Consider the following 19640-nt stretch of genomic DNA (forward strand, 5'->3'; position numbering starts at 1 on the left):
AAATAAATCAAAGGCACATGCTGTCTGCTGGCTCAGGAGAGGCAAAGCAGGTACGTGGAAAGCTTGCAGCTCTTTCTCCCCTGCTCCCACAGCCAAGCTGCAGGGTCCCAGCAAAGGGGAGGCATCCAGGGATTTGTTCTGAGGAGAACTGCTCCAGCAGTTCAGTACAAGATACCAAACTTGCAGACACATCACTGGTGTGATGCTTTCTCATGGAAAACCCTTCCATGACCTGCTGGTGGTTTAGGTAGTCACGGTGTAAAAGATGCAGTCATCACCATCTAGCTGCAGGAATTACCTTTCCAAATGGCGGTGAACAGAAGGGACAGTATTTACCTCCTGGTACAAAGCCCATTTGGTGAAGAAATGCCAGGACACTGGAGCAAGAAAGGAGTAGAGTGTTCTTGTACATGCACTGCCACCCAAATGCATAATTATTTACAGAAAGGTTTAAACAGTGGCAGGAATATTACCAATAATTGCTGTTTCTGAGCACGCTGTGGAAACACGCTGTGTTTCTGAGCTGTGGAAAGCTAACACTCTACAGAGATTCCAGTCATATTTGAATAACATCCCTAGTCATTTGAACAGTGTCCAATAATTTCTTGGCCCAAGAAGCCATTCAGTCACTCTAAACCAAAAAGTGTCACAGCACCACTTTCATGGGACCCTCTAGACCCTGATGCAAATCCTTCATTCTGAATTTTCATGGCTGCCAGTGCCACAGAGTTTTGAATATTTTTGGTTTAGGAACCCGGTGACACCACGACAGTGCTGTTTCTAAATACCTCCAAACCATCCCGGACAGAGGAATGGCTCACAGGATTAAGAATAGCCAGAGAATTATGACAACAGAAAGCCCCTGCCAAACCCCTTGAGGCACTGTACAGTCTAGTTAGAAACAAACTAAAAGACAGTTAAAACCACTTCATAACAAGCTCTTAAATCAAGCTGATAAAAGCAATTAAGTAAACAGCGGGAAGGGAGAAGAGTGATTAAACTGAAGGGAAACACTGGCACAAGAACACATGGATGTAACCTGGACAGGAGTACATCTAGGCTGGAAATTTGATAAGCATTCTGAAGTTTTCAAGGACAGAAGTTCTTGCAACAGCTGTTCAGCTGTAAGGGGGAAGTGAGGCAATAATCTGAGCAGATTTTAATGTGGAGTTCAATGGATTTTTTACTCGGATTGTACAATGTTTCCTGAGACTGCAGTAGATAGGGCTTGGTGATCCTGGGAAATCCCTTTCTCTGTCCTGTGGTTCTAAAGAAAGTAATAAAAAATGAAAAAAGAAAGAAAAAAAGGCCAGATGAAAAACTTCTCCAGAGGACAGGACTGAGAGTATAAGTGTGTATAAATATCCAAAGGGAGGGCTCAGAGCAGGGCCTGGGCTCTGCTCCAGGGGGCCCAGCAGAAGCACCAGAGGAATGGGCAGAAACTGATGCCCAGGAAGTTCCACCTGGGCAGGAGGCAGAACCAAGCCCTGAACAGATTGTCCTGAGAGGGTGTGGAGTCTCCCTCACTGGAGATATTCCAGAACCATCTGGACACAGTGTTGTGCTGTGTGCTCTGGGATGGGCCTGCTGGAGCAGGGAGGTGGCACCACCTGATCCAACCTCACCCATTCTGTGGTTTCTGTGGGATGGGGCAGTTGTGCCAGCCAGGCATAAATGCTTCTGGAAGAACTGCTTGGAAAAGAGACCCAGTGCTGGCTCTGAACCCACTGTTACCACTGTATCATGTCCCAGCTTGTTGGAAACTCTTCATCTCCCTGAAGGTTAAGCCCTCCTGAATTCCATCCTTGGAAAGCTCAGAGGGGCAACCCTGCCTGTCAAGCATCACCTTTCTCTTTACTCAGCTCCAATGCTGCAAATCCACCTATTTTGCTTTAATGACTGCTCTGTGCATCTCACTTCCCTCCCACATCACTCTGCAGAGCTCTTTTCTAGCTCCTTCATCTGAGCCATTTTCTCTCTCTTGAAGGTCTCCTCTAAGAGACCCATTTATGGATATTGCTTTGTCTGCTAATTGCCCAGGAGGATCATCCATCTTCTCCTGCTGGGGTGTTCAATTAGCCTGAATCTTAAAAACACATTTTTCCCCATGTTCCCCCATCCTTCTTTTTCCTTCTGTGCCCTCCTCTTCTCCTCCCCTCTGTCCCATGTCATCTTTCAGGAAGGAATATATTGTGCCCTCCATTTACATCTCTGGCTTCAGGCCCGCTTGGAAACTGAATCCCCATTAGAAACAGAGACACAAATGATTAAACAAACCTTAAAACAGGAACAGGGTGTAGGAAAGTAATTAAATACTCCATAAACGCTGTAAAGCTGTAATGAAACTGCCATCCCATCGAGTTAGTGGCTTGTGGAAGGTGCTGCCCAGGGAAGAGTTCAATCCTGGCATTCAGCCACGGGCAGGAATTCCTACTGGCATGTTTGTCTGAAGCTGGAGGAACCCTCTGGCCAGTGTCACTGTGGGCACGTGTGGGGCTCAGATCCTTCATTGACCTGATTTGCTGCCACAAAACAGCCAAAGTTCTTCTGGAGCTGTAATGATTCACTTACCCACGGGAGGGCTGTTGAGGCGGGAGCTACCTTGTGTTGCTCCATACAAATTGCCTTTTAAAGAAGAGACTTTGCATGCCTCAAAACAGTAAAATCACTGCTTGACAAGCCCATCTCTAAATAAAAGGCAGACATCTCGACGAAATATTCTGGAGTTTTAGGCCTAATTTGCCTTTCTGCTTTTAATTTTGTGGAGCATGTTGTTGTCTGAGTTCTTGGACCCCATGCTTTTCAGGGATCAAGTGATTTTTAAAAATATCGAAGAGTTAATTGATCTTAAGGCCTACACCTCTTAACAGCATCAAATCATGGCTTGCATTGGCAGTCTTAATCCTTTTCCCATGGCAGCTGCTGGAGACCAGGGACCGGGTTATGACTGAAAGCCCCAAACTTGTTCTCAGCCTGCTCCAGCAGCACCAGAATTGTGCAACTAATGACTGCACCAGGGCAAAACTTGAATCTACAAAAACTGGAAAGAGAAAAATTCATTGAAATCAGATGTTTTATACTAAAAGGAGAGCAAAATTGATTTGTTATACAGTTTCTGGGGCTTCTCTATACTTCTTACTTTTCGTTGTAATTGTATATGCTTAATTTGACATTTTTTACTAATTTCTGTTTAAACCAGAGTAAAAACTGCTTGATTCTCTGCTTCTTTTAGTCTTTTTTTGTCTCCCCAAATGAGAACTTTTGAGGCAGGGTGCAAGTGGAAAAATATTAAATGGAGAGAAAAAAGAGAAAAGTATCAAAAAGTCACTTATTACAGCAGTTTTTTCAACAGTCACAAAGAAAATAATAGGCTTCACTTCCTAATTAAATGATATTTCATTGCAAGTTTGTAAGGAAATGCCATCAAAAATTGGGAAACAAGTATTTCTCCAAAGCGTGTCTCTGGAAGACCCTGGATATCTCCAGATAGCACAGCCAAAGCATCCTGGTGTGAGTAAAGATAAATCACTGCATAAGTGCTCACAAAATTTTGTACCTTTTGCAAGTGTGAAATGGACACAGAAAATCTGTGAGGTTTGACATGTTTGTTTTGATGTGTATTTCACAAACTAAAGGAATAAATGTTAATGGAGGTGACATTCCCTGAATAACTAACAGAGCCTGGGAAATAGTTTCTAACACTAATTATCTACTAGTTACTAAAAAATTGTTAAATTTCCTTTTCCTTTTGTCTGTTGCTTCTTAGTGTATTTTCATTTTCTTGTGACTTCCAATTGCATTTTAAGGGCTTTAAAAGAGGCTCAGTTTGGCTTGAAAACTGAATTGATTTTTATGTAAGTCTCTTCTGTTGCCTTATTTCGTATTCCTAACTCATTTGGCCAGCTCTAACTCACCTTGACTTCAGAGGTCATCTGGGGAATGGCTGCCAAGCCACGTCACATCACCTAGAATGTGACATGCAACCAAATTCTTCCCATGCCTGTCCTCTCCCACAAACATCCCTTTTCTTTCTGGCATAGCTGCAAGATGCTTCTTTCATGCCAGAAAAGATTCCCTGTGATAAAAAGGGGTTTGTTCAGAGTGATTTTTATAGTGCTAGCAGCATCAAATGGCCTGAGCCATTCCCAGCATCTTCCTTTAGTTTATTTGTTTTTATTTTTAAGGCTTCTTAATTTTCCTCCCAGTTTTGCACATGGATCTTTGTGTCTGCTGCTGTTTGGAACAGTGTTTTGGCAGGCACAAAATGAACCTGCTGCTCCTTAGATCCCACTTTGTCAGGAGACTAAGTTCTAGTTCTATTTATCTAAGCCCTGGTCAGTTTTTCATCTCCAAAAGATTTCTTATTTTTAATGCTGTACAATGATACTGAAAATACCAGATTCCTTACTTTTACACCTATCTTGGGTCTTTTATAAGAAATTGATGCTGACCATCAGCCACATCCCCTATCAAGAAGTGTTTTGATGGTTTTTAATGGTTTGACATAGCACTGTCTTTTGCTACCTGTCTGTAATACAGCCCAGAAAATGGGGTACTGGATTTCTGGTGTATCACTGTCAATAGTAACTTTATCTGTTGAGGAAGCAATTTCCTGAATCACAGCTTTACCTTGCAATAAAATTATATTAGTACTCCTTCTATTGTAGGATGATTTAACCTGCTCTAAAAATCCTCTCATGACAGATACATAATCAGACAAGAGGATTTTACCTGATATTTTCATACAAGTTTTCATGTTGGTTTTAAGAGATTAAATTAAACCTATAACAGGATAGAGATTACTCCTGAACAAATAAAATATACTCTTTCTAAAACCAGGTAATCAGTTTTCAAGCATCAGTTAAGCCTACAAGTTGGATTTTGGTTAACAGACATTAGATGATACATATTAATAAAACTAATTCATGATGTGCTAGGGGACACCAAAGATCTGTCTGGCCCAGTATACAGGGCCAGAATTAAGGAAAGAATTAAGAATGTGGATGTGTACAGTAGTCTACATTCTGAATTATTTTACAATCATAAACAAAAGCTCCCACACCTGGAATTTGTACCTCTTCAATGGTGTTTAATATCTGCCTCGTCTCCAGGAATTTCTCTTGCAACTTTTTAGGTGTGTCTATGTATTTAGTGTACATTATCTTCTGGGATAATGAAATGAAAAAGAAATTCCTATTTTTCATTTGAATCCTGGCTCTGGTATTCCTGAGTTCGTGTTCTGCAAGAAATAATGAATGATCATTCCTCAGTCACTTCATTCACATCATTTGCTACTTTACAGGCCCCCATCACAGCTCTCCTCAGACATCCAAGCTGATGAGTTGTAGTCTGTTCAGTCTTATCACATGTGGAAGACTTTTCTTGACCACCCAGACCTGTCCCAGTCCTTGTGGGGCTCCTCCTCGGGAGTCTATCAGATACATACACGGTGGCATAAATAAAGATTTAAAATAAAGGTGTTTTCAAAACTCAGTGTCACCTAAGAATCTTACCTGGAGCAGGGAACACCAGTCACACCAGATGCCTCATGATGTTCACCAAGACCAAGCTGGTGCTGCACTTGGGTATGGGACAGTCTAGAAGAGGCCATGAAGTTGATAAGGGCTGGGAAAGTTGGGGCTGCCCCCCATTTTTCATGAGCATGAAATGGTTATTTTTACCCATGTGGAACTAAGAGCAAAAAAAAGGATGAAATGAGTAATCAGTGCATCAGAGGTTTGTATGTCCTGCCCTGGTATTTGGTGGTGCAGCAGGAAGACATGGAAAAGAAAACTACAGAGGCCTGACATTTGCTTGAACTGGTCCTGCCACGTGGCTCTTGCACACCGAGAGACTTTGTGTGGAGGAACAACATGATCCAAGTTTACAGAAGTGCTAAGAAATAAGCACCAAAAAGCAGTGTAATTTTCACTCACAGAATTATTGCATTTGTGCAGTTCAGGAGGCTGCAGGGAGCAGAAGGATGGTTTCTTGTTTCGCTCTTTTGCCTGTGGCAAAACATCCCTCTATTAATTCATTGCTGTTTATAAAGTGGTTTGACTTCCTTGGATGAAAGGCATGACATAAGTGCTTGGTATTAGATGATTATTATTTATTTTTATTCCTTACTATTTTGCAGGCCAAGAACCTATTACAGGCCTCATAAAGTTTAGCACTTCAGCCTTTGTACTTTCAATTAAAAAAAAAAAGCAGCTCAATCTCTGTAAGATTACAGAGCTGTCTACTATGTATTCCTCAGAGAATTTATATTTAAGGGAAAAAATGGAAACAGAAACCAAAGTGATCTCTCAATGGGAAAAAAAATTGAATATTTTTAAAGAAAGAGGTCACTGCTTGTCAGATTTTTCACTCCTCTAAATTGATGCAGTCCCACTGATTTTGTTTGGGTAGTCTATGTTTTTTTCACATCCAAACTCGAAGTTAATAAACCTTTCCATGGTACTCCTAATAAACCTTTATTTGGGGGCTTGAAGAGTGCTGTGTATGTAACATAGACAGGCACTCAGAACCTGGTGATGTGCAGGAATAAAGTTGTGGGAACATATTAAAAAAGTCCAGGCCAGCATCTTGGTTCTTGTAAATGAACTTCTGCTGTTTGGAAGTCATTGAGGTTATGCTGACTTGGGTCAAGTGAGTTTATAAAGCTGTCAATGTTAGAAATTTAATTTATGCACCAAATTCATACTGAAATGAAAAAATTAAAGACTCAGAGAAGTGATTAAAGGATATCATGGCTTCAGACTTCATATGTACCATTGTCATCTCCAATAGCAAAATTGTTTTCATCCAGTTACCCTTTTTTAGCTGATGAAATTTTTCCCTTCAGGTGCATTGTATTTGCTGTGATTGACACACAAGTACCCTTATTGTCTTAAATCAATAAATTGATGCTTGCTGCTGTAGTCACAGAATCACAGAATCCCAGGATGGTTCAGGCTGGAAGGGAGCACAGAGGGGCAGCTGGTCCCACCTCCCTGCTCCAGCAGGGCCATCCCAGAGCACACCGCACAGGATTGTGTCCAGAGGGGTCTGGAATATCCCCAGTGAGGAGACTCCACACCCTCTCTGGTCTCTGTTCAGGGCTCAGTCACTGCCCAGGGAAGAAGTTCTGCCTCCTGTCCAGGTGGAATTTCCTGGGATCAGTCCCTGCCCGTTCCTCTGGTGCCATGGCTGGGCCCCCCGGAGCAGAGCCTGGGCCCTGCTCGGAGCCCTCCCTGCACACAGGGACACACAGGGCTGAGGGCCCCTCTCAGCTGGGGCTCCTCTCCAGGCTGGACAGCCCCAGCTCCCTCAGCCTTTCCCTGTCAGGGATGCTCCAGGCCCTAAATCATCTCCACTGGACCCCCTGGAATATATTAATTTTGTTGCTGACTGGAATTTTTCACATCCAACTAGAGAAACTAATTTTCTCTTAAGGCAGAAAGTGCTTTAATTTTTGGACATCAGTGGCATTTCTTTTCCTTTGTCTTCTGAATCAAAATCCAGCCTCTGAACTTTGGAGAAGAGTCATAAGACACACGATGCAGCACACAGCTCTGTTAATCCTCTTTGTTTGGCAATGCCTAAACTTATTTTACATCCTGCAGGAAACACTGCAGTCAGCCTTGTCCAAGGAAGCTGCAAGGCAGTGCAATTCTTAGAAACAATTTTTCCCAGGCAAGCTTTCTAGGTAAGGTGGGCAGCTCTTCTGAATTACCAAAACCAAGTACAGGGTAAACTGTGCTCACAAAAAACCAGCTTTGGCTGCACTCTCACCCTGTTTTTATTTTTGACGGACCAAAGAGAGAAAACATTTACTCAAAACTTTAAAAAAGCAAATCCTACATCACTGTGCCTAGGGAACAAGGAAAAGTCTTGCAAGCTGCTCTAAACAGTCCCAAACTCAGAAGAATTGTGATGCAACTAAAATTTCATATGAAATATGCATTTTATAAATATATTTATATAAGTGTGTTTAATTTGCTGAATAAACACTCTGTCCCCCAAATTCTGCATGTGGCTCCTAGATCCTGCAAAACCAAGAAGGTCTCACTGAGACAATCCCCACCTCTTCCACTGAGCTGAATGGAAATGCTTTTTGTTTAATATCTCCAAGGCAAATTCTCAATCTTAATAGCATTTGTTGCTGTAACTGCACATAGTTCTTAAACAGTCCAAATTTTATAATCCCTAGGCAGGTTTTTTTTTTTTTTTCCGGTTTGGTTAGGAATACAGACCAACTCTCTGAGAACTATAGGCAGTCTCAGTTCCATATTTCCAATGTTCTTGTAGTTAAGAGAATAAAAATTTGTCAGGCTATATACAGCATTGTGGCTAAAGCTCTCTTTTCACACAATGAACTCAGAATGGGTTATGCTTAAAGTGCACATAGAGGTTTTCCAAGAAGAGTTAATCCTAAACAGGTTTTCCCCAGGAAGAAGTGAAAACATGAAAACAAGAGTTTGTGGCAGAAGAGTCTTAATCTTCCAACTCAGTCAGGACCTCTTTGTTGTTCAGTAAGTCAGTAGTAAATGCAGAGTAATGCTTTATAATACCTGTGGCGAGTCACTGCACACATAGACCTGACCCACTCTTTTCATATGATCCCACACATTTTCCCACTGTTTTAAATCAGGTGTAGTGCCCCTGGAGTTAATTCAGTGCTTTTCCCAGCCTACAGAGAATGAGCAAAGCTAAAGCTTTCACAAGTTAAAGAATCCATCCCATCCTACAGGCTTGTCTGAATTCTTTCATTCTTTAATCTCATAAAGTTATGGTTTCTTGGTTATATTTACAAGGAGAAATCTGGGCATGCTATATTCAAATTAGGAATAGAAATCTTAGACAAGAAAATAGTATGAAAAAAAACCACTGCACAGAGTCAGTGGGAATGTTTGAATGTTTGAGTGTTTGAATGCTTGAATGTTTGAATGTTTGTATGAGAGGAGCTATTAACTTTTCTGGCATACCCCATGATGTTCTGAAGAAAACATCTCACAACCTGTGTTTGGAGAGACTTCGCAGTCAGAGGTCTGCTGATTTTATTTTTTATTTTTTCAGTGTATTTTGTGCCTTATTCCCATTCAGACTCATTCAGTTTCCTGTAGATGTGACTCTGGCACCTCTCCTGCCCTTCACAAATAATTTATCAACTTTGACTGACAGTCATCCTTAACTCTTCTCTCAGACTTTACTCCCTTTTAGTTGAAGGAAAATGTTGCCACTTTTTGGCACCTTCCAAATTACACCAATCAGCATCACTGCATTGCTTCCTTGTGGCAGCCTTTATTTCTTGAGTGAAGTTTTCTCTTTTATTGTACAGAGAAACAACCGGTCTGGGGTGGGGTAGCTCATAATTTGAGCTCCTATCTAGTGGCTAATACAAATAATCAGGGCATCAATAAGAGCACTGGTGAAAGCTGGTAAAATGCTCCAAATTATCTAAATTTTGACTGCTTTTTCAAGTTCAGAAAAGTCAATGGGAGAAACTATTTTTAACCAATCACACATTTGCCTGTATTTCATATTTCATTTTTGAAAATGAAGAAAAGCCTGGAAAATTATTGCACATCTCCACCATTGCTTTAAGCTACTATGTATCTTTTATTGTCTGGTAACACGCGTTAACATTTGAAAAATACAGAATTTCTGTGACCTCAACACAATTTCCCTCACTTGCCATATCCAGTTTCTCCTCGCCTCGCCTCGCCTCGCCCCGCCCCGCCCCGCCCCGCCCCTCCCTTCCCCTCCCTTCCCCTCCCTTCCCTTCCCTTCCCTTCCCTTCCCTTCCCTTCCCTTCCCTTCCCTTCCCTTCCCTTCCCTTCCCTTCCCCTTCCCCTTCCCCTTCCCCTTCCCCTTCCCCTTCCCCTTCCCCTTCCCCTTCCCCCTCCCCCTCCCCCTCCCCCTCCCCCTCCCCCTCCCCCTCCTCTTCCCTTCCCTTCCTTTCTATGCTTGGGATCTTTCTTCAGGATTGAGAATGGGAGCACTCAACCTTTACTGGGTGTGTTGAAGATCGGGGTTCTTTACAATCCAGTTTGCAGGGTAGAATGAAAGGATTCAGGCAAAACAAGTGCCAAGAAATGTAGGCCAAAACACAACAGGAGCTACCTGTGATGACTGTGAACTCAGACATCAACATTTTACATGGAAAATCCAGTCTTTGCATACTCTGTGTGCTGTTCATAAGCTGCCAGCGTTCATGGCTGGCACTTAACTATAAAACACAAACGTGGCCATCTCAGCACCAGTAATTCTTTGGATCACTTTCTACATGGCCAAAGACTTCTCTACTCCTGTTATGCTCCTGTCTCAGTTTGCCCTGTCTGTACTATCAAAGATGTTTTTCACTCTGTTGCTCAAATATTTAGCTGTAAAGGACGTAACCCAGAATGCTGGTCAGCCCTTCAGAGGGACCTCAACAGGCTGGGGAGATGGGCAGAGAAGAACTGTCTGAAATTTAGTAAAGGCAAAGCAGGGTCCTGCATTTATTTGGAGAAATAATCCAATGCACCAGCTGGGGGTGACATGCTGGGAAGCAGCTCTGCAGAGAAGGACCTGGGGGTCCTGGTGGACAACAGGCTGTCCATGAACCAGCAGTGCCCTGAGGGCCAAGAAGGTCAGTGGTGTCCTGGGATGCACTGAGAAGATCATTGCCAGCAGGTCAGGGAAGGGATCCTGCCCCTCTGCCCAGCCCTGGGAGGCACAGCTGCAGTGCTGTGTCCAGTCCTGGGCTCCTCAGGACAGGAGGGACAGGGAGCTCCTGGAGCGGGGCCAGCAGAGGCTGAGGAGATGATTTAGGGCCTGGAGCATCCCTGACAGGGAAAGGCTGAGGGAGCTGGGGCTGTCCAGCCTGGAGAGGAGCCCCAGCTGAGAGGGGCCCTCAGCCCTGGGTGTCCCTGTGTGCAGGGAGGGCTCCGAGCAGGGCCCAGGCTCTGCTCCGTGGGGCCCAGCCATGGCACCAGAGGAACAGGCAGGGACTGATGCCCAGGAAATTCCACCTGGACAGGAGGCAGAACTTCTTCCCTGGGCAGTGACTGAGCCCTGAACAGAGACCAGAGAGGGTGTGGAGTCTCCTCACTGGAGATATTTCAGACCCCTCTGGACACAATCCTGTGCTGTGTGCTCTGGGATGGCCCTGCTGGAGCAGGGAGTGGGACCAGATGTCCCCCTGTGATCGCCTCCAACCTCCACCAGTTGGTGATTCTGTATGAAAGCAGTGGATAGGAGGGGTTCTACTGTCTGTGCTTCTGGCAATAGAACCAATGCTTGAATAAACTCCACAGGTACCTGTAGCTCCAAGTTCTGTCCTTGGCTCTCTGGATTGACAAGTTATTACTGTGCTACATGTGGTGTTTTCCTAAGCACTGAGTCTAAGGACTGTCTTCAGTCCTGTCTTGCACTTGGCTGAACACGTTGTCAGAACCTATTAAATGTTAATCATTAACAACCAGCACAAAAGCCAAGCTCTGTTTGCAGAAATCTTCACTCAGCTTAAGGGTAATGAATTTCCACTTAAGGGTGTAGTTGTGGCTTGTGTTAAAGTGGAAATTTACTATAGAAAAACATGAGGAAGATGAAAGTCATCTTGCAAACAACGTTGTTAATGATTCATAGGTCGGCTTTTGCTAGATAGTTTTATGAAATAGTTTGAAACAGTAACATAGCTGGCAACACACAGAGCAGCAGACCACATGAAACCTCAGCTCCAGTCTATTAAGACAGTGAGTCAGAGAAGTTTGTGCAATGTGAGGGCTTCTTCTGAAATTTCTAGGCATCTGCCTCCCTGCCTCATTACAGCTTCTGAACATTGATTAAAGGAGCAGTGACATAAAGCTACAGTAGTATTTTAAAGCAATAGAAATTTTTCCTGACAAAGGGATGACACTCAGTGAAATTTACTGGCAAATTAAAAAGGAAAATTTGCATCCCACTGTGGAACACTAAATATTATTAGACACTTGGAGATGAAAATAATATGGACATAATACGTGTCCTTAAGAAGTCCATTAAGTAACATTTTAGCAAGAATCATGTGAGAGAGTCTGTACAATGCATAAGAAGTGGTTTCTTCAGTGCTTGTGAGCTTCTGTACATTGTAAACCTTTTTCTTGTGGAATTTAGAGAATTTGTTAGTCCACAGTTTGTAAATCAGTTCTCATTGCCTGGTTGAGCAGAGTGCCCTACAAACCCTGCAGAACAAGTCTCCTGAGATTAGGGCTCTGCCAATACTGAGCATGGAAAGATCAGAGGCCCTGTCAAATCAGCACACACGGCTGTAACTATAAAACTGTCCAAAAATATTGTCAGACCCTTTTCTGGCAGTCTGACTAAGGAAAATGCAGCATTTATCAAAAGGATGAGTACACCCATGACTGTTCAAATCTAGACAAACCCCCTCAATTTTCCTGTTCCTTTACATGACATCCAAATCTGGGGGGGGGGTGTTCATTTTCTAACTGTTTTGTTTCATGAGGTTTTTCAACTTTCTTGGTTTAGACTGTACATTATTTCACAGCAGTGTCTTACTGGCATCCAATCAGTGGTAGATATTTAGGCAGCTCTTGTGATTAAAGGAACAACACATCCAGGAATGTATTCATTCATCCCAGGAAAATGGGATAAGCTGACTCTTTAGGTATCCTCCCCATCAGCTGCAGGAGAAGTCTTGGCAGACAGCGTGCCCTACATGCCTTACCCATACATGTGAAGTTTTGTGAGATGAATGCAGTCCTGAATATGATTCTACCAATTATTTTAACAAGATCTTGTCAAGTGGAACATTGGACTCTTTTTATTTGACAGCTTTCAGAGACATTGTTTTGTCAGATTAAAACATTACTGAGATTCTGAAATAAATTTTGGATCATGGAATGATTTTTGGGGTTGGAAATTCTATTTTCTTGCCAGGAGGCATAACAAACAGGCAGAAGATAGATCTTGGTGACCCAGAAGGTCTGGGTGACTTGGCGAAGGTAAAAGATGTAGACCACAAAAACACTAAACAAACTAAGCATTAAGGTACCTTCTCCTAAATCATGTTGTCTTCCCCTAAATCCTGGTGTTTCTTCCACAGTCTTTCTTCTTCCTAAGAATTTTTTTTTCTTTTCCTAACAAGTAAACAAACTCCTTCCTTCCTTCCTTCCTTCCTTAATGACTTAACAGCTAGAGTAACTTAAATTAGGGTTTCTGGAAACAGGGGAGTGTAATATTATAACCATCAACCATAACTTTATTCTGCCAATCTATCAATTCCTACTACAAACTGCCTACACAGAACCCAGTTGCATCCCTGAGCTGAGTGTAAAGCGTCTGATGGTGAAGGGAGGCATTAGCTGCAAAACCTTTAGTGTGGATTGTGAGGAAAGGTCATTCGGGGTGGTTTCTGGCCACCCCTCACTGCTACTGAACGAAAACAGGAGGTGCAGGGGTGCTTCAAGGGATTCACCTGACTGCTGTGTTGGTGTCTATGTCAGTAATGATGCCTGGGGTGCTTTTTGCCAGCTATTCTCAGCTCTGGGCTGGTGAAGGAGGAAACCTGCATGAAGGGATGCTGCAATGGTGGAGGTAAGGAGTTATTATTCAAGCAGGTGCTCAAAGTATGCAGATAAAGCAGCTCATTGTATGTGTTCCAAACACCAGCTTGGCTGGACCAGGGGGAAGGAGCTGAGTATTATATCCCTTAGAATTGTGGAATCATGGAATGGTTTGGGTTGGAAGGGGCCTCAAAGATCATCTCCTTCCATCCCCCCTGCTGTGGGCAGGGACTCCTTCCCCTAGACTGGGTTGCTCCGAGCCCCATCCAACCTGGCCTTGAACACTTTCCTGACAGGAAAGAAGGCACAATTTGTAGAAAAATTGCAAGAGTTGGTCAATGCAACAAGGAGTGAAGCTATTTTTTTTTAAATTAAGAAAGGTGTGCTATTTTTCACAACCAGCAATAATTTGGGCATCTGAACCATTCCTTAGGAGGACAGACATTGCATGATTTCTAGGAGCACCTGCCTTTTCCCTCTCTTAGATTATGAGCTGTAGTCCCAGAGAAACTTGGTCTCAGTAGATTTAATACCATGTATTTGTATCCCAGGGTTTTCTCTGTGCACATCAAATGCATTCCCTTGGAATGAAATGAGCTTGGAAGGAGAAGTCCAGGAGGACACCTGACCCACGCCAGCTACAAATTCAGCCCGTGGAACCAGGCTAGAAAAGGCAAAGTCACTTGAAACGCGTGTAAAGGGAGGCATCAGGTCCCTCATCATGCAGGGTGTCTGCAGGGGGCTGTCTATTTTTTCAACCAATATAGAACGATTGGCAGATGATTAAAAATATGAATTGTGTCATTTTTTCCAGCTTCCAGCTGTCTAATGATTTTATGTAGGGGTTGATTCTGATTTCATACACATATTGGACCAATATAATTGCATTGCTGTTAGTTAATGCAGGTCATCTTTTGTGGAGGAAAAACCAGAACTGTGGTTCCAACCCTTCTGTTTGAAATTGCTGTGGACTCTTCCTCCACTTTTGCAATGTTTCCATATCAGCACGATTTTACTGAATTCTATCGAGCTACTCTGTGTTAAGACTCAGTGTCAGAATAGAAAATCAGTATTTAATGAAGAAGCCCATTAGGAAAAAATATCTTTTAGGTTTACAGAACTGCAGTGTTAAAGGCAGAAAATTTTCAGGTAATAGTCCTTCAAAGGAGAGTGATCAGAATCCATTAAATTCTTCAAAGACAGGTAGATATAATAAACATAGAAGATATTCTAGAATTTTAAGGCAGATGTGTGTACACTTCAAAGACCCACAAAAAGTATAAAAATTATTTTTCTGGTATGTCTGTAATGAAAAGTGATGGATAGTAAAAAATACAATTTGACATTCTTGTGGAGAAGAAATTGTGATACAGCTGTAAAAATAAGGGGTCAGTGCTCTGTTGAGCCCAGTTACATTTAATTGAAGATTCTTGAATATACATCAGTGAGTGTCAACGGGTCAAAACCAAAGCAGCTACATGAGGGTAGATCACATTTGCCAAGGGAAAGGGAAAGGGAAAGGAAATTCCTACAGGAAAGGGAACACTAAACCAGTCATAATAAAAAAAAAAAAAAATCAAATATGTTTTAATCTGAACTTGGGTAAAGGGGAGACCAATTTATCACTAGAAATCTAATTATAAACTAAAGTTAAGAACCATATGTGGTGGAATTGGAAGTCCTGATGAAGACTGAAAAATCACATTAATTAAGCACTAATGAACATCTTCTGCCTTTTCAGAGTAAAAATGCAAGGCAAGAGAAGGATTTAAAGCTGGTTGGAGTCACAATACTGAAAGTGAACAGACTGAAAAAAAACTTCTCTTTTCTGCCACTCCACACGTTTTTTAAGGACCTGATCAATCAGACACATGCAGCCATGAATATGAGACACTACTGAGTGTGAGCATATTTAAGTCATCAATGAAATTGCCTCTAGAACTAAACTCTATATTGAAGATAAATACAAGGCTGGACCCTTGGGTCACAGCTTCACAAAGATTTATGTGTGCATTTAACTTTATGCACGTGGGTAATCCCATTGATCTCTTCGAGACTGCCTACACATGTAAAATGAAGCAGAGTTTTAAATCTTGCCTGAATGATATCTTTAGGTTATTATCTTCTCAATCTATGCACCAACCTGCAAAAGCAGCCTGATCCATGTCCGTGTAAGCCCTTACTAATCTGACAATTGGAGTAAGGCCTGTGTTTCTGCAGGGTTCTTGGCTCATTTTTGAGACTGGAATTAGTGAAAATAAAACTGGATTCTGCATCAGCCTGAACAGTGCCAGATTTGTTTCCAACCAAAACCAGAAATTGAAATTCTGGCGACTGCCTGACATGTTTGTAGAATTGATTGACTTTTTTATTTCAAAGCCATTAGTCATTCTAAATCCTAGGCACTGGATAGTTTAAGTCTGAATTATTCTCATCTCAGCCATCACATTGATCTGACGATGACAGTTTTGAGTTAAAGTGGGCAGTGTCTATCAGCTCTGGTGTTACAGTGACAAGCAAACCTTGCAGGGGCAGAGGATGTTTTTATAAGACCAAGTGAAAAAGCTGCAGAAAAAGGAAAGTTTAGAACTCATAAGTTGTCATTGCAAAGGACTTTCCTTCTACCCAAGCAATTTTTACTCAAGTATTCTTTCTCTAAAGTTCTTTTTTAATTTTTTTTTCTGCAGAAAAGGCTAAACGCATGATCATGCCTTGTATTCAAAAGATTTTGTCCAATGAGCTTTCTCAAACAAACAGAAAAGGAAAGAAACCCCAAACAAACCACAGAAAAATATTACTTAATGCCACCGCTGATTGTCTAACATTCATAAATTGCATATAAAATGTTATTATATAATATCTGAAGCTAAAATATTCTTATCCAGTTAGACACAAGGGGTTTAAGTCAAAAAAGCTCTTTATATGGACATTAGGCAAACTAATAGATAACAGGCAGTAAGAATACACTGGTTCTAAGTTCTGCTCCATGTGATCTTGTGTCACCTGGCCAACACCAATGGATTCCATGTACTGCAGTGCAGTAAATCAGTGCAGAACTCGCCCCACACTCTCCAAAAATGCAGTGGATTGCTGGCACTGCTAAATCCTCCTGCCAAAAAAAAAAAAAAAAAAAAATCTGAAAGTGATCAGAGGAAAAATGCAACCAATGAACACACTAAGTGCAGTGTTTTACATGTCCTTTAACCAAAGTCACCTACCTCAATATGTTATTTTTCACAGAGTAATACAAAACCACATTACAGAGGAGGGAGATTTGGTCTGTACTGCTAAAATCCCAGCCCCAGACTGGTGCACCAGCCTTGGCTCAAGGGCTAAGTGCCATGATCTGGTTCTTTGTCAATGTGCTTGAACTTTCTTCCTCTCTGGAAAAGAGTGGCTGCATCCCTACTGACTGCAGGTTTTGGGCTGTGAGCTTCCCTGAACCACCCCAAGGATAGCTGGCCTGAGCCAAAAGTGTCCAGGGAGCAGACTTGCATGAAACACACAATGTAGAGGTCTGTAAGTTAGTGTTTGAGTCTGTTTCCTCACACAAATGTATAAACGTCATAATAAATGTGCTAAATCAGGGTGCATGAGATTTTGACACATAAAATTACGTAACCCCAAATGCACCTTTTAAAAATGTGTCCCCCAGATTCAGACATCTCACCATCTATTTCAACACAGAAGGATTTTTTTCTTAATGGAAGAACAGCTGATGTCCGAAGCTGATGGTCAGAGTTCTGTTAAACACTGTGTTCACACACAAGGGCTGATGAATGATTAGAAGAAATGAAAGTGCTTTCTAATAAGAAACAACTGGGCTAAAAAAAGTCATGTCAAAGACAGATTAAACTGTGTGCTCCATTTCAAGGCTCCTGCTCTGGCACAGCCATAGTGCTTTGAAAAGAGCAATGGAAGATTTTCCCTGCCAGCGCCTTTCCGTCACAGTGAGGTCACTCACAGTCCATGGAGCAGGTTTTGCATGTAGCAGGGCACATCACAGAGCTGCTCTGGAGTGGCAGAGCAGCCACCTGGAGTTTTGAGGTGCACTGGTGAGGCCACACCTCAAATCCTGTGTCCAGTTCTAGTCCTGTCACTGCAAGATGGACATTGAAGGGCTGGAGTGTGTCCAGAGAAGGGAACAGAGCTGGAGAAGGGTCTGGAGCAGCAGGAGGGGCTGAGGGAGCTGGGAAAGGGGCTCAGCCTGGAGCAAAGGAGGCTCAGGGGGGACCTTCTGGCTCTGCACAACTCCCTGACAGGAGGGGGCAGCCAGGGGGGATCAGGCTCTGCTCCCAGGGAACAGGGACAGGAGGAGAGGAAACAGCCTCAAACTATGCCAGGGGAAATTCAGTTTGGACATCAGGAGGAATTTCTTCACTGAATGGGCTGTTAGACACTGGAAGGGGCTGCCCAGGGAAGTGGTGAATCCCCATCCCTGGAGGTCTCCAAGGAACTACCAGACCTGTTACTCAGTGCCCCAGTCTAGTTGACAAGGTGGGGATTGGTCACAGGATGGGCTCGATGATCTTGGAGGTCTTTTCCAGCCTTAATAATTCTGTGATTTAATGATTCTGTAAAGCTGCCAGCTCTGAGGGTCTTAATGCAGAAGGTGGGACATGAGGCAATTTCTCCCAGCAAAACCCATTGCCAGCTCGGACAGGATGACCCATTCGGAAAGAAGTGCAGTCTCAACACCTGGTCAGTCCTGTCCAAAAGTATTTACTGAAGAGGTGAATTGCAGCCTAGAAAAGAGCCTCAGGACAAGGCTGGTTCCACATGAGCACTGGCACTTGGAATCAGCTGAGGCAGCATCTCCTCCCTGAGGTGCCACCTTTGACACCCCTTTTAACATCCCCACTGGCTCCCATTCAGAAGCTGCCTTGGAAGGACACACTCTCTTTAGGAGACCTGCAGGAGGTACAAGCTTTCACCTCCTCTCCAACTTCATCTCACCAAAGACAGCAGAGCAGGGTGATGGAAGAAATAATTATTTTGCATTTCACATAGTAAAAGTCCAGCTATGGCTAATTTGACAGCATCTTTTGCAAAGCCGCTGAAAACACCATGATTGATTTTACAGGAGAGATTTGAATTCATATAGAGCTCAGCTACATGCATTTGTGCATCATTTGTCTCTTAAAGGCTCCAGTTGGAGAATTATGAATGTGCAGTGGGAGTGGTGGCACATGAGGGAAAAGGATGGGAACTATTACAAGGAAACTCTTGAGTTGTGTCCATGCAAGGAAAGGAACTGACAGCCTTGAAAGAGAAGGACAGGAGGAGGAAGAGAATGGATATTCTTGCTACTCCCATTGCCTGTACATATGGAATTCACTGAAGGAAAAAAGACCTGAAGGAATTTGGATTTGTAAGGCCTAGAGAAACACAGCTCTGCCACCAAACATGTGGGAAAAGGGAGATTTGCCGTGTGAAAGAGGAAGTCTTTAATTCTTGCCAAGGGGGAGGGCAACAAGAAATCTTGGGAGTTCTCAGTCCACAAGGATTAGCTTGTAACTATTTTATGCCCTGTCAGTTTATCAGAACTGGAGTTCTGATAAAGAACAGAGAGAAAGCAGAGAGAAAGCAAATTGATATTTCTACAGGAGCAACATTATAAGAAATCAGTTACTTTTATTTCATGATACAACTCCAAGCAAAATAATTTTTTGTGTGTAAGCATTTAGTGTTACTGGGATGAAAAATCTAATTAAGATATATTTATTAAGAAAATGCAGCATCCTAGTTTTATTATGGATTTCCATATGCCATCTTTGGGTGATCAAATAAGAAGTCATTAATTACTGTGAGAGGGTATTAAAGGGCAGCTCCTTGGAGTTCCCCAAAGTAACATTGCAAATCATGATCTTTATTTTGTTTCTGCCATGAGGGTAAATGAAATAACCTTGATTTTTCAGTCAAATCCCCTATCACCTATTGTCTTGCCTTGCATGAACCTGCCTGAACTGAAATCCGTGTAGTAATATTAGGAATATAAATCACTCATTTACCTTCAGGAAAGGAGGATAGGGCAGCCCGTGCTGCCTGCGCGATGTGAAGGACTTGAGCCAGCCTGAAATCGGTGAGGCAGGGGAAGACTTTTGTTTC

General features: G+C 42.6%; 1 long non-coding RNA gene across 1 annotated transcript; it reads right to left on the bottom strand.

Annotated features, from left to right (window-relative positions):
- Positions 1 to 14928: 14928 nt before the first annotated feature.
- Positions 14929 to 19628, bottom strand: LOC125325029. Its single transcript, XR_007203183.1, has 2 exons — positions 19544 to 19628; positions 14929 to 16641 (listed from the first exon to the last, which is right to left on the bottom strand). It is a non-coding gene; the product is annotated as an uncharacterized LOC125325029 (long non-coding RNA).
- Between the last annotated feature and the right edge of the window lie 12 nt (positions 19629 to 19640).

The sequence above is a fragment of the Corvus hawaiiensis genome, chromosome 4 (assembly GCF_020740725.1).
Source record: "Corvus hawaiiensis isolate bCorHaw1 chromosome 4, bCorHaw1.pri.cur, whole genome shotgun sequence".
NCBI lineage: Eukaryota > Metazoa > Chordata > Aves > Passeriformes > Corvidae > Corvus > Corvus hawaiiensis.